Source organism: Halyomorpha halys, unplaced genomic scaffold, assembly GCF_000696795.3.
Source record: "Halyomorpha halys isolate HHAL.00 unplaced genomic scaffold, Hhal_1.1 Scaffold1533.1, whole genome shotgun sequence".
NCBI lineage: Eukaryota > Metazoa > Arthropoda > Insecta > Hemiptera > Pentatomidae > Halyomorpha > Halyomorpha halys.
The window spans coordinates 145,581-160,014 of NW_027109790.1; positions in this window are offsets into that span (position 1 = coordinate 145,581).

Here is a 14,434-nt window from a genome sequence, read left to right on the forward strand (position 1 = left end):
ACTGTAGTTATTATCTTATGGTTGTTATCTTGTTTTGTTTTTAGCCCTGAAGAAGGCTAGAAACTCTAGCCGAAACGTCGGCACATTAAAATAAGTTAGTCATACTTATTTGTGTTTCATTGACCGCACCCCCAACCATCTTCTCCTCATTTATCATCCACGGTCAACTATCTCTCATAATTATTAATTTTAAATTTGTATGTGATTAGACATATTCTTGTTTTTTATATCTGTGTGGGTGACTTATTCTATACAGTCATGTAGTAATTAATTATATTCCATGAAATTTCTGTTCCGTTTTCTTGAACAGCTTTGAGCTGCCACGAATGAAATTTCAGATTGATTCTGATTTGTTTTGCGCGGGAGAAAATGAACTAAGTAATTTGACTATTAATTATAAATTATTGAAAATCATCTTCGACTATAAATTACTTCTCAAGCTGAATTTATTTCTTTTATACTAATAATCTTTATTGACTGTTAACATTTTTCACATTTTATGTCATTAAGATTGGAGTTTTTTTTTTGCTTAAGTCCTCCATTAAGGACCTATATAGCCCCAGAGTGGGAATGTCAAGGTTCATTTCTCGGGCCGCCGGGAAATAAATATTGACCAGCCCAGGTGGGAATCGAACCCACAACTCCAATCGAACTTCTGAACCAAGCGTTCTAGGACCCTCGTCCCAGCCCGCTCAGCTAACAGATTTTAGCTAGGCAGATAGACCTTTATTGAAAAATTTTAATTGAAAAAATCTTCAAAAAGATTGAATTTATAAAGAAATTTGAATGCATTTGTACTTTGTATCTTTTCATATAAATAAATTCTTATAAACAAAACTGAAACCCTATTAGAAATCTACAATTCTTAAAATTTGGGGGGCGGGGGGCCTTATTTACCACAATTACCACAACTGACTAGTCTGAAGTTTCTTTTGAGGTTTGATTCGACCTCCCAAACTCCGGCGACTTCTCTAGCTCTAAACTCTGGAATTTTTAATGGAATTGAACGTGTTTAACGGAGGCTTATTATAGATGCTATATTAGTGAAAATATCTATCTGTTGCTTATTAATAATATTACACTTTTTTAATGAAATTTGTTTTTGCTTCAAAAGAATGTCTTCTATCATGAAAACTTGAATAAAAACCGTTGCTTCTAACTAAATTAGTATAGTACAAGAGCCGGGAAGAAAAAAAGGCAGTTATTTCACCCCAATTTGTATTACTTTAATGAAAACTATGTATAATTACTAGTAAAAATTGATGAGTCTGCCAAGTATAGGTAGGGGGAATAAAAAATAGCGGCTGTTTAAAAACGTTATAAAAATTAATTTTATATATCTTCAAATGTTTGATTTTTGAAAAATATATCTCTGGAACCATAAGACGTATTTATTTCTGCCAGCACTCAAAATGAAGGTAATTTAACTTATTATAAATTAGTTTATGAGATATATCTTTATAAGGGTGGTTAATACTTTTTACTACGTCATACGCATATGAATATAAATTTTGCTTTTACAAATTTGTCAGAATAACTATAAATACATTTTAGCAAATATCATGAAAAGTACTACTCCGACGAAGTTAAACGTCAGAAACTACTTTATAGTCCATTAAACCATTTTTAAGTTTATTAGAGTGCTAATAAACATCTGTAGATCGAATAGTTTTTGAGATTTAGATTTATAAAAATAAATTACTTACTATTGATCTTTCAGTACATTGTTTTAATGAAATGTTGCTGTTTACAAAGCTTTCGAGAATCTCGTAAATAGTTCTATAGAGATAATATTTCAGCAAATTTACCCTAATTTAAATGATTTTCTCTTTTGTTTTCTAGTGTTGTTGGTAGTTTTAAAGGTACAGAGCTCCGAATGAAAAATTTTTTTTTTTACGTTTTGAAACAGTCGACATTTTTTATTCCCCTCACCTATAATATACCTGACTGACTCATCAGTTTCGACCAGTAATTATACATAGTTTTCATTAAAGTAATAAAAAATTGGGATATAATAACTGCCTTTTTTCTCCTCTTGGGCTCTTGTACGATTAGTCATCTATAATTCATTGACTATATGGTTCTTCTGTTCTATTCCCTCAGATTCTGTTCTTGTCCCCCTTTTCCAGACTTTTCGATTAAGGCTGATGAGATGAGAGGACATTCCTCCCTATGACTACTTCGACACTCCTCTCGCACTTCCTCCCGATCCTGACAGACCCGGGAGCCAGCCGGTCTGCCAAGAGAGGAGTAAGGCAATAGGCCAGGTCAGCCCGCCAAGGTCGAGTCACTGCCCTCCATTCTCTGCCTTCGGGCTTTGCCAGCTCGTCCTTTATCCTCTTGCCTTTTTCATTCTCGTCATCAGAGCAATGATTCAGCTGATATTTAAAAGGAACTTTTCTAGTCCTGAAAATGAAATAAAATACTTCATAACTCTTGGTGTCTTAAATTTACGTTACAAAGGGCACTTTGTTTGAACTGGTGCATCTTAACCTGTTTAAGGAGCGTCTACGCATTTGCCAAACTAAAACAAGTTCCCGCAAGTACAAAATTGTGGATGGAGTATTTGCGCTGGTACAGCCTTGCCTAAATTTGTAGTCGATTTAATGTAGTGTCGATTTTTGGGCTCAAATTAAAAGAAACTTCAGGTTGGTATAGTAATGCATCCATGTATTTGTGCTGTCCGTATTCAAAATAATTATAGAATTTTCCCAATCTACGGAATTAATAAATCATAACTTTGTTTAGCATTTATTGTTCGTTTATATTCAAATTTTATCAATTTTGTGTTACTCAATTCTTTTAAATTTTATCAGTAAATTTAGATTCAATATAGCACAAATATACATTTATAAAAACATTTAGATGCCCGGGTAGTTAAATTAACAAATATCTGGTTAAAATACAATGAAAGTTGTATTTAATGATTATCTAATATCATTTCTATGAATTGTGATCATATATCATCTATCGGTAACGAAGATATAGATGATCAAAATTTGCATTTCCTTCATTTCATTTCTTTCTGCTTTGGATTTTTTAAAAATAAAAATTGTTGTAGAAAGATGATCTGAGTGGCGTCAAGAAAAGTACAAAAGTAGTAAAAAAAAAACTATTATTAGTAACCTAATACTAATAAAACTGTGGTTATTAGTAACCTAATACTTATAAACCTGTGGTTATTAGTAATCTAATACTAACAACGTGTGGTTGATCTTTCTACAATTATCTCATACGGTCAATTAATAATTTTCCAGTATAATAAAATAGTTTAAATCTAAGATAATGGTCGAAAGTAATTCGACGTCTGCCAGGTTTGCTTTTCACTAATACAACCAAGCGTTTGTTAGTTTGTTTACAAAGCATTCTCGATGTTTGAGATTTGCGGTAAGTGACAAACGTGTGGATTCGGCTTTAGAATGAGAACTATTTCTTTTTTTTAAATTTTGACCCCTCTATTACATATTTAAATAACGCTTAAAATTTGTATTACTACTTCTTTTTATATTTATTATATTAATATATTTAATTGAATCTGCTTGGGATTACATTTATAAAGTTTTGCAACATAAGATGTAAATACTAGAGGTAACTGTATTTTCCTTGTTTTTTATAAGTAGAATTCATTTTATAATTTTTTTAGATTAGTTTATTGACTAGGAGATTTTAATAATATCTTATTTTATTTTATAACACATAAATTTGTAGGCAATTGAGTGAAACAATACTCCTTTTTAAGTTTTTTTACTGTACAAATATGTATTAATAGAAGATTTAAATAATTTTAAGACAATATTTTGTCAATTTATTTAATTTGCTTTTCTTTCCAATTAGTAGAGGACATTTTATTCCACAAATTACAATTTTCTAATCCTTTATTTATTCGATGATATTATTCTATATAACATCTTATTATAAAAAAAATCTGCTAACTTTAAATAATTTAATAATTACCAAAAACAATTATTTTTTTAATTATCAAAAGTTTTTAAGTTCCAAAATGAACCAGGCAAACCAAAACTTTTTATCCGACTTTCATGCGACTCGTTTTTTTTTGTGTACCTCTTTCGCTGAAAGTATAATAATAGGAAGATATTTATTTTTATCAATTTGATGTTATATATTATAAAAATCAAAATCGACTTCCGCCCTCCATGGTTGCCTTACATATCTGACTTTTTAAATAGACCATTATAGTGAGTAGGTTGGTCCATGTACGACATGCCACAATCTCACAAGAGGAGATCATAACACACACAAAAAAGGCTATGCATACTTTAACTTTAAAGTCGAATTATAGTTTGCTTAATTCATCCTTTTCTTTCAAATTTATTAATTATATCCTTGGACCATCCATAATCCATAAGTAAAGGATGTGATCAAGAGAAACGTGTATGTATACAACTTCTGCATTTTGGCGTTTCTCGAGGCAGAGAAACTATACAAATCCATACAGGTATAGGAGAAACTAAGAAAACTGAGATGGTTGGATTTCTATTTAATATTTTAACCAGATCTGAGCAAAAATTATTTATAAAAATAGTCATGGATACAATGTTTAGTTATTAATAGTCCAATAAAAATTTGTATCCATGACTATTTAGTTACAGTTTTATTTATTAATATTTTTTGGCCTGCTCTGTATAAAAATTTACCTAATATTTATTCTTCGTTTCTTTTATACTTGTATAGTTGTATATTCTTTTGGTTAGTCCTACCACCCTTCGTCCTGTAAAAGTCTATAGGCCGAAACTTCGACAGAAGTTTTATACTTACTGCCTCTTTTCTATATTGACCGCACACCCAACCAACTTCTCTTCGATTTCATCTTCGGCCAACGAGTATCTTCACCATCATATAATTCTTTTGGATTATAAAAAATTTATCGTTACTGTAAAATTATTCCAGGTTTTTATAACGTAGTTAAAATGTAATGAATATATCAGCCTTCAAGTTTATTGCTGCTACATTTTGTCTTTATAGCTTTTCGCCTAAGAATATAAACTTTTTATTGACAACCTTGTCATAAACAGTTTATTCGTCAATATAATAATAGTTTAGTTGTATCTCGTTAAATATATTGATGCATTTAATATTTTTTTCAGATTGAGTAGTATTTTATACATTGCTTTAATAATATCAGTTTATAATTTGTGGATAAGAGATATTAAAACCTTTCTAAATAAATAGATTTTCTTATAAAGTATCTCGACAGTTTGACTCGCTTTATTCCGGCTCAGAATTTTATTATTATTTGAGTCATAAGTTTTTTCCAGCCAGAATTTCTATTTGAAATTCTCTATCCTCTCTTGAAAATATGAAGAAGTTGGATACTAAAGTTTAATGGCCTTCGCTTCCAAGTTCTGTCGGAACAAAACTGCTAGACTTCACACATTGTTATACTCGAGTCTATGAAGCTTTATATAATCGTGTATACCAGTAAGCTCAGTATTATTGCTTTGTCTAAGTATAACTTAGGCAATTAACAATTTTGCTATTATTTATTACTTTTCTCAGCTACATTTTACTACTAGTAACAATTCATTTTATTGATTTAATTGTTTTGTTTTTTTTCTATTTAGTGAAGCTTATTTATATTTTCAAACATACCAATAAGTTATTATTAATAACCCTTTAATATTACTGCTTGCTTCCAAATCAATCAACCAAAATCTTTTCAGATGGGGTGAGTTGATAAATAAATTTATTTATGTTTTAAATTCTATAAATGCTCCTATAGTTCGTTTAAAATCTTTTATTTTATTTTTTTTCAGTGAGATTAATATACAAATTTTATTTTTAAAAAAATTTTTAATAATTTATTTATTGTTATTTACAACTGTATACACATATATACAAGTAAATTTGCTGTAGGTGACATAGTGACATGATACAAACATGTGGAGAATCTACCCACTGATAGAACTCCAATAACATTTCTAGAGGAGAAGATCTCGAGGGCATCTTCTTTTCAGACGCCTAGGAGGATTATTAGGTAATGAAGGAGAAGTCAGGTTAGAAACAAGTGGATTTGGGTGGTTGAGAAGTTTATTATGGAAGTAACGGTATCTGGTTCTGGCCAAATCGGCAACATATGGGACGTTGAGGTCCTGATGGATGACTTGATTTGTGATAAAGTAAGGAGTATTAAGGATTATACGAAGGATATAGACTGACATTAGATAATTTTATTTTCTGTTTTAAGTTACTTAATATCCTTTCTAAATACTCCACTAACGCCTGTTGAACAGATTCGATACTTAGGACTCCATCTTGACAAGAGACTTGGAATCCACACAAAGACTGAAACGACAAGAAACTGTTCGTAGATTTCGATTGCTTCAACACTTATTGACAAACACTCTAAACTTCCCATTCATTACAAAAAAATTAGTATACACTATGATAATCAGACCAATTTGGACATATGGAATTGAGCTCTGGGGCTCCACCAAACCATCAAATTAACCCGCATCCAATCCTTACAATCCAAAATCCTTGATGCTCCTTATTACGTTACAAATAAACTCATTCACAAAAACCATCCCATTCTTTGCAGAATTGGCCCAAAACAGATATGCGTCTTTTCATTCCAAACTCCTTAACCATCCTAACACATTAATTCTTAATCTTTCATCCTTAACAATCCCTGATAATCCTCCGAGGCGTCTGAAAAGAAGATGGCCACGTGACCACCGATGGGTGGTTCCTTCCCAAGATTTTCAAGTGGATATGAAACATACAACATATTTACTTATTGTATTATTTTGTACAGTTGTAAATTACATTAAATAAATAAATAAAAAAAAAAAGTTACTTGAAATATAAAACCTCAAATTTTGAATAGGTGTTAACATTGTTTTTCTTAGTCCATTAAAGAGGTTCTTATTGAAAAGGTGTAACTAAAAAATTAATAAATATTGGTAAACACGAATAAATCAAACAAACCATTTTTAAAAAATAGATAAAAGCAAAACATATGATAATAAAAAGATAAAAAAAAGAAATAAATACTAACAAGAATGAATTTCCGTGTATTATTTTGAGATATGAAAAAGTAAAAATTTGCATTAAAACATTTATAATAAAAAATAAAGTAATTCACGCTGTTTTCCAATTTCAGATGCTTTTTCAAATATTGCTTAATTAGACTGTCTTAAGTCTTCTCTTCACGTTTTAAGCAAATATTTCAAAAGTGATATAGGACCTCCCTGGGGGTCTTAGTGGGGCGGGTCCGGGCAGGATGGATGGCCTTTTTTGTGTTATGGTCTCCTCTTGTAATTATGTAATCCTTATCATTATTATGAAAAATAAATTCCTATATATTCAAGAATGAGTGGACTTATTATTTATAAAAAATTGAAGATCCATTTATATTGCGTAACAAGGCTATCACAATATATGATTACATAATAAATAATCACAAATGTAAATAGATCAGTATCTCATTTAAAATTTATCGGCATAAAAATCAGTAATGAAATACATTCAAATGATTAAATAAATCATGATTTGAGAATTTTTTTTAATAAATCGTTGAAAGATGGAGAAAATAATGTTTCCTTTTTTTAATTAAAAATAAATATATATCACAATCTCAAATTGAAGTTTGTACCATACTCCATCTCCATTTAAAGGTCTCCACCCTTAACGTGAAACACGTTCTTTAAAAAGAACTTACCGTTCTTTGTGTCTTCTATGGTAAATATAGCTACCCTTCTTTATTATGCTTCCATACAGACCTTCAAGCTTTTAACTTGTCTCCTTAATAATATTATAATTATGTAGTGACTTGTTGTGTTTTATTTATTTTTGTTGGTCTTGAGGGTCAGTCAATAATACAATTTTGGCGACGTTTCGCAATGAGAAAAATAAAATCAGTTATACACAATTTAAATTCATGTTAAGAAGATAGCCACGAGACCGGCTAATGTAAAATGTCATAGTTTCTCTGCACGCCTGTAACACTCCATTTTAACTAAGATCAAATTTACTAAATGTATTATATAATATACAGTTGTAAATTTCAATAAATATGTTGAAAAAAAATTCATGTTAATTTAACCTAATAAATGCATAAAGACAAAATTAACAACATTAAATCGAAACAGACAAAACATAAATAACAGACTAACTGCTGAGAATAATACAATACAAAACAAAACAAAAAAAAAAAACCGTTACATGTGATCAAACCTAAACAAACCTTACCTTCATTTCAAAACCGATTCAGTTCATCCCTAAACCTAAATATGGTAGGATCCTAATATAGAACATACTGCGTTTGAGACTTGTAATGTGTTTATTAAACCATATATTGATTGTAATATTTATTAGTTAGAGATTGCACTATGTATTTGTTTTGCGGCAATTATTTGAAGAGAGTGTTTGTTCTAAAAAAATGATTTCTCATTGTAGGGCATGAATATGCAAACTATAAAGTTACCAAGCTGCGAAACGTTGCCAAAACAGAGTTGTATTATTGAATGATCCCCAAGACTCACCAAAAAAATATATACCTACAACAGTCGGGAAAAAAGCTCGTGTGTATAAATATATATATACATACAAGTTAAGTATCGGCGAAAGCCAAATGTCAAAAAAGAGAAGAAGGAATAAGATGTAACACGTGTGAACTGCTGTAACATGCTAGCTTTATTGGGTTCGGTACATCTCTTTATATACATGCGATCAGCTGATCTCCTCAGTCAGCTGACATCGAAGTAACAGCTGACTAAGGCTGTAACTTACACACACAATTACCTATGTTTGGAATGTATAGTAATGAGAAGTATTACGATCGTCCAAAATTTCGAATTCAAGTTTTCGACAGAAATGCACATTTTGATGTCCAATGAGCCCAAATAAGCAAGTCTCGCAAAATGGCCTGAGTGTGATACGCCTAGCTTAAAAACTCAAAGTCTTATGAAACTGAAATTACAAATTTTATTGATCGTATTTATTATGAGATATTATTACAGCTTTTTCGTTGTAAAAATCAAACAATCACTTATTTTATAATCGATTTTACACTCTTTTAGGATATTTTCAAAAACCTCTCTAACTTGGTAAATTAATGTGCAATGAAGTGGTATTATCAGATATGTATTAATATACCCGTTGGGCCTAAAATGACTAATTTACAAATATCTTCTAAAGCAGCGGAACCAAAATTTGGTCCCGCGGCACCCTGAAGTGTCCCAAGCGTATGCCAAGCGTGCCGCATGGGACTGCCTCTTTATAAAAATATTTCCAAAAAAAAAGATTAAATTTAAATATCAAATTACAGTGCATTGATTTTTTCTTATTTTTCTATATTCTCAACTTCTCTAAGGATAATATTATTTTAGCCCAAAAAGGGTGCCTTATTAACAATATTTTGAGGACCGCAGCTTCGTAATTACCATTTTTTTATTTACCTAATTTTTTTCTTGTAATAAAACAGTTGTGCAAAGCATATCTACTTCGATAAAATTCTACATTCTATTATTACTTTATTAGAGAACATCCAATTTATGTTATGAAGTAACATGTTACACATAGTCGTGTTAATAAAGATTTTAAATCTAAATAATAAGATGCTTTTGTGCATTGTGTTTAGTTAAAAGCCAAGAAAATTACCGGAAGAAGGCCCGATCATGTTCAAGGTTTAGATTATGTTTCAATAGACTCACAGCACCTTGAATCTTTTGTGTCCTTCTTTAATTTGTTTTTGGTGATTTTAATTTTTCAATTGCTATATTTCCTTTTTTAATGCTATTATACACCAATAATGCTTCGAAATATCTTACCATGTCTTAATTATTAAAATATCAGTTACGTAAATTATTAAAGTTTTATGTCAAATCGAAGATGATAATAAACCAATAGACATTTCTAATTTCGCAAATATTTTTAAGTAAGTCGCGTGGTGTCAATTTTCAGAATATTATGATAAAATTTTATTTGACCCTTTGAATGATCTTAATCTTTGTTGAAACGTCAATTAACATTATTTCACTTTTTATGCAACTTCTTATAAAATAATAATAATTAAATATCGTATCGCTACAGATATACTCTTAAACAAGAGTTCTTATGTCTTTTGTTTAAGAAGGATTTACTGTTTATACAATATAAAGCCGGAGCCACACATTTGCCATTTTCCGCAAATCCAAAACATCTACAAACTCTTAGTAAACAAACATGGTAAGGTAAGTCGGGGTAAGTACGTTTTGTGGCTAGAGCAAAACAGATTTTCAAACTTTGTCAGCTCAAAGTGCTCTAGTGCAAAATCTAGACAAGTCCCTTTAAATGGCTCATTATTGGAAAAAGATGTTGGATACTATTTTTTCTCCTGATTTCGTTAGCATTCAGAGTTGGTTGTTATTAAAGCAATCGAGAATCATTTATCACAAAGTTGGAGTTGCTCTAATCTCCTTACGATAAGTTGATGTTATGTAGAGTAAATTGGATTAAGTATTAATAGTGGCCTCATTATAAAATCACTTTATACTCTCCGTGTTAGGATAAGATCGGATGTTTGCCCTATAACTACAATTTGTTTAAAGTAATAGAAAAAAAAAAAACTTTACTTCAGTTTCTTAAAACTCTTGATATAATTGCCAGTTTTGTTATTAATTTAACCTCTAATGTTATATCCTTATTTTACTAATAATATAGTCAATAATACAACTTTGTTTTAGCGACGTTTCGCAATGAGACAAATAAAATCAATATAAAATCAGTTGTACACAATTTAAATTTATGTTAAGAAGATGGCCACGAGACCTGCTAATGTAAAATGTCAAAAATTAAAAATGTAAAAAGATATTAATAGTTTCACATATTTACTCACAAAGTTTTACATCTCCGTCGTTAAAATTTAATTGTTAGTAGCCTAAGAAATTCAAACTTAAACAATTTAGTCTGTACTTGATCCAACTTACCTTAATTAACTTTGGTATCTGCACGCTTGTATTCCAGAGTAGCAACCATGTTGGTTGAACTTTTGTTCGGCTACAAACTCCGATTTAAATTCTTTTTTATTACAATTAGAAACAAAATGAAAGACACTTAAATTATAAAAAAAAAGTAGTTTATAAAATGCAAAGAAATGCCAGAATAACTAACTACTTTAGTATTTCTGTCGGATTCTTGTTAATTTAATTGCTTAAATATATAATTTTTTTTAAATGTTTATTTGAAGAATATTTCCTTAAAGTTAATTGACAAGATTTTATGTTTTCGCACCCGGCTGGTAGAATTTCAATGTATACTATTTCGAATTAGAATTAGTTATTGATTTAGTAGATTGGAAAAATTCTTTTATTATGCATTAAAAATTTTTATTATTTCAAATGTCTATCACTTGGAAAATCTCTAATAATACTTACTTATATTAATCAAATAAGCAAAAACATGTGGATGTACTAGATGTAATGTTGATAGACTACAAATTTTGGCAAACCTATACTAGTATATGCAAATATTCCATCTATGGCAAATGTATAGATTTACTTTCAAGAGCTGAAATCATCGGTATTAATACACAAGATATGCTCATTATTATTCGCTCATACACCAGATTATTTCTCATATTCATCAAAGGGCAGGTTGCCATTTTTGTAAGGGCCTAGAGTATCTTGCAAAGGTCTTTCTTGAATCAAAATCGACACCTTTTAGAATGAAGAATCGCTTTGAAAAATTTCATAACTCAAAAATCGGGATCGTGAGTTACAGAGGTGTCAATATTTTAAGTAATACCATGTGTTACTTTTATTTGGAAACGGTAATTTAACAGCTCTATACTGTGGCTCTAAAGAAATAAATAGCTTCATTCGTGGGTGGAAAATGGGTGAAGCTCTGATAATGTTAGCAATTATGAGCGGAGTGCTGTTCAGTTGTGCCTATGATTAGTGGCTGTTAGCCCACCTCTCTTCCTAACTGTCCTAATGTCCTATTATGGGCGCCAGAATTGTCACGCTCTTGTCATATCTTCTTTTTTCTGAATTTTTCAAAGCTCTCTAGCTATAAAATAGGATAGGGAAATAAATTTTCTCTCTATTTAAAAGAAAAATATAAAAAAATTATGAGGAAAAGTAAGAATTATATTAAATGTTTCGTCTATAAATGGGCAAAATTAAAGCTATAAAGAAATAGTTTGATCAAAACTCCCATTGTCAAGTTTGAATAGAAGTTAATTAGTTCTTATTTATTTTGTTGTTGAATTATAATATTTATTTAGTAATTTACATTGAATACAAACGTTTGCACATTTTTAACCCAACATGTACATGGGCCTCTCGGGTATTCGGCTCCTGCGACTTACTTGCAGATAAAAAAAACGTAAATAAAAAATTGAATAAAACCTAAAAAATTTAGAATTTTACACCTGAGTATATTCCTGTATTTCTGTAAGTAAGAAGGAGCCGAATACTCCTATAATTTAATAACTTTATCATTTGATTAGATAACTTTATCTATTTTATATAGTGTGTAGTAATACTAGTGATATCAGGTGAGACTCTTGCGATTGTTTTATAAAAACTTGAAGTGTAAATTATGATCGTAGGTACAAAGTTCTGCCCCATTTATAACGAGATAAAATGATGTTGATTTTATTTTTATTTTTTATTTTATTTTGTTTATTTTTTTTTTTTAATCGTTAAATAAAATGAATGATGAACAGTTTATGAAATGGAACTACTTAAAACTACTTCTCCATTTATTTGTATTACTAACAAAAGTGGAAATAGCACGGTTGTACTTTGAGGTATGAGATATATTATCTCAATGATTGTAATTTTATCTTAATTATTTATTCGTTACGATAATTTTTTTTATTTTTAAAAATAATTTCATCTTAACCTATAAATAGTACTTATATAATATATAATAGTTATATAACTTTTTTTTTTGTTTCAGGTGAGAACATAACTCTTGAATTTATTTATAGAATAACTCTCCAAAGGATGTACAAGTTACAGAGGCAGATATGTATCAATATTTATAATTGTAATTTGATATATGCTTACTCCCATAATAATTTTCTTACAGTAACCACTCACGGTCTTTCGAATGCCATATTATCCAAACTATTTTCAAGGAATTTTACTTTTTGATTAAAATAGAGGGAATATTTTGTTCTCATTCAAAAATGAGAAGCTATTTTTCGTCTTTAAGAAACAGTTTGTCGGCTTTAACCGAAAATAAATACCTTGGCATTCCTCCTCCATTGGGAATGTTTATAATAAAGTTCTATTTCTGTTTCGAGGATTCCAACTAATTTGTATACTATTTCTTGACTTAATATTTTGTATTATGTTATACAATTTTTGTTTTCTATTATATATAATTTTTCAAAACTTTTACTTTGTTTGTCAAAGTAGAAATTTGTCCTCAGTGGAAAAACTTCATCTTGATATTAAAACATTTGAGGGTATAATCGGAAAACTGTTTTTTTTTTTTGTTTTTGAATTTCTTTTTTTTAAATAAATTATATTTCAGCGGTTTTAATTTTATCTGCTTACTGTTTATACATTTAGAAACACGAAATAAGAGGATAATGAAGGATTAATGAAAGGTTAAATTGCGGTTGAGGAAAATTTAAATTTATTTTAAATCCGGTCTTGGTAAACAAGTGTTGCACAATCATTTCATCAACTTTTTTTTGCAATTTCATTCGCTCATTGGACCTTATAATTTAAAAATAATATACTTTTATGATTACGTAAAAGCTTAAAAATCAATGATAAAAATGTTATGTGTTCAATTCTCTTAGAAAATAGCTCTTTAATTTAGTTTTTCTAACCTTGAATGATTATTTCAGAATATCCTTATTTTTAGCTGTATTATTTTTAGTTCAGGGCTTCGTATTTGTTTCATCTTTTTATTGTTTCTAGAATTCACTTCCGTATTATATATATCTATTTTTTATATCCTAAAATAATAATTTTTGTGATAACCTAAACCATAAATTAGATCATAGTTGATAGTAGATTAGAGGAAATGATGGATTATCATAGTTTAAACAATAATTTTTAATCTCAAAATAATATTTTTTTTATGATGGATTGTTACTTTAGCTCTATTTTACATTCCTTCAAAAAATAAAATGCGTCCATTTTTGGGGTTAAAGATTTTATTCATATTTATTTTTTACAAGCGCATGGATTATCATTTTTGGTTTGGATTGTCCCTTATCTTATTTTACTAAAGAAAAATATGGTTTATTCTCATTTTAATACCACAAAATATTTAGTACAAAAATAATTTTTCATTTTCTACTCCATATCTTTAAACGACCGACAACAATAAAATTCTATAAAATTTATGTTCAATAGTTCCCGAGATATACTTTTTTAAAAGCAACTTTTCATAAAAAATGTACTGAAAATCATTAGTTAGTAAATTTATTTTGAGATATCTTTATCTGAGGAATATAAAACAATTT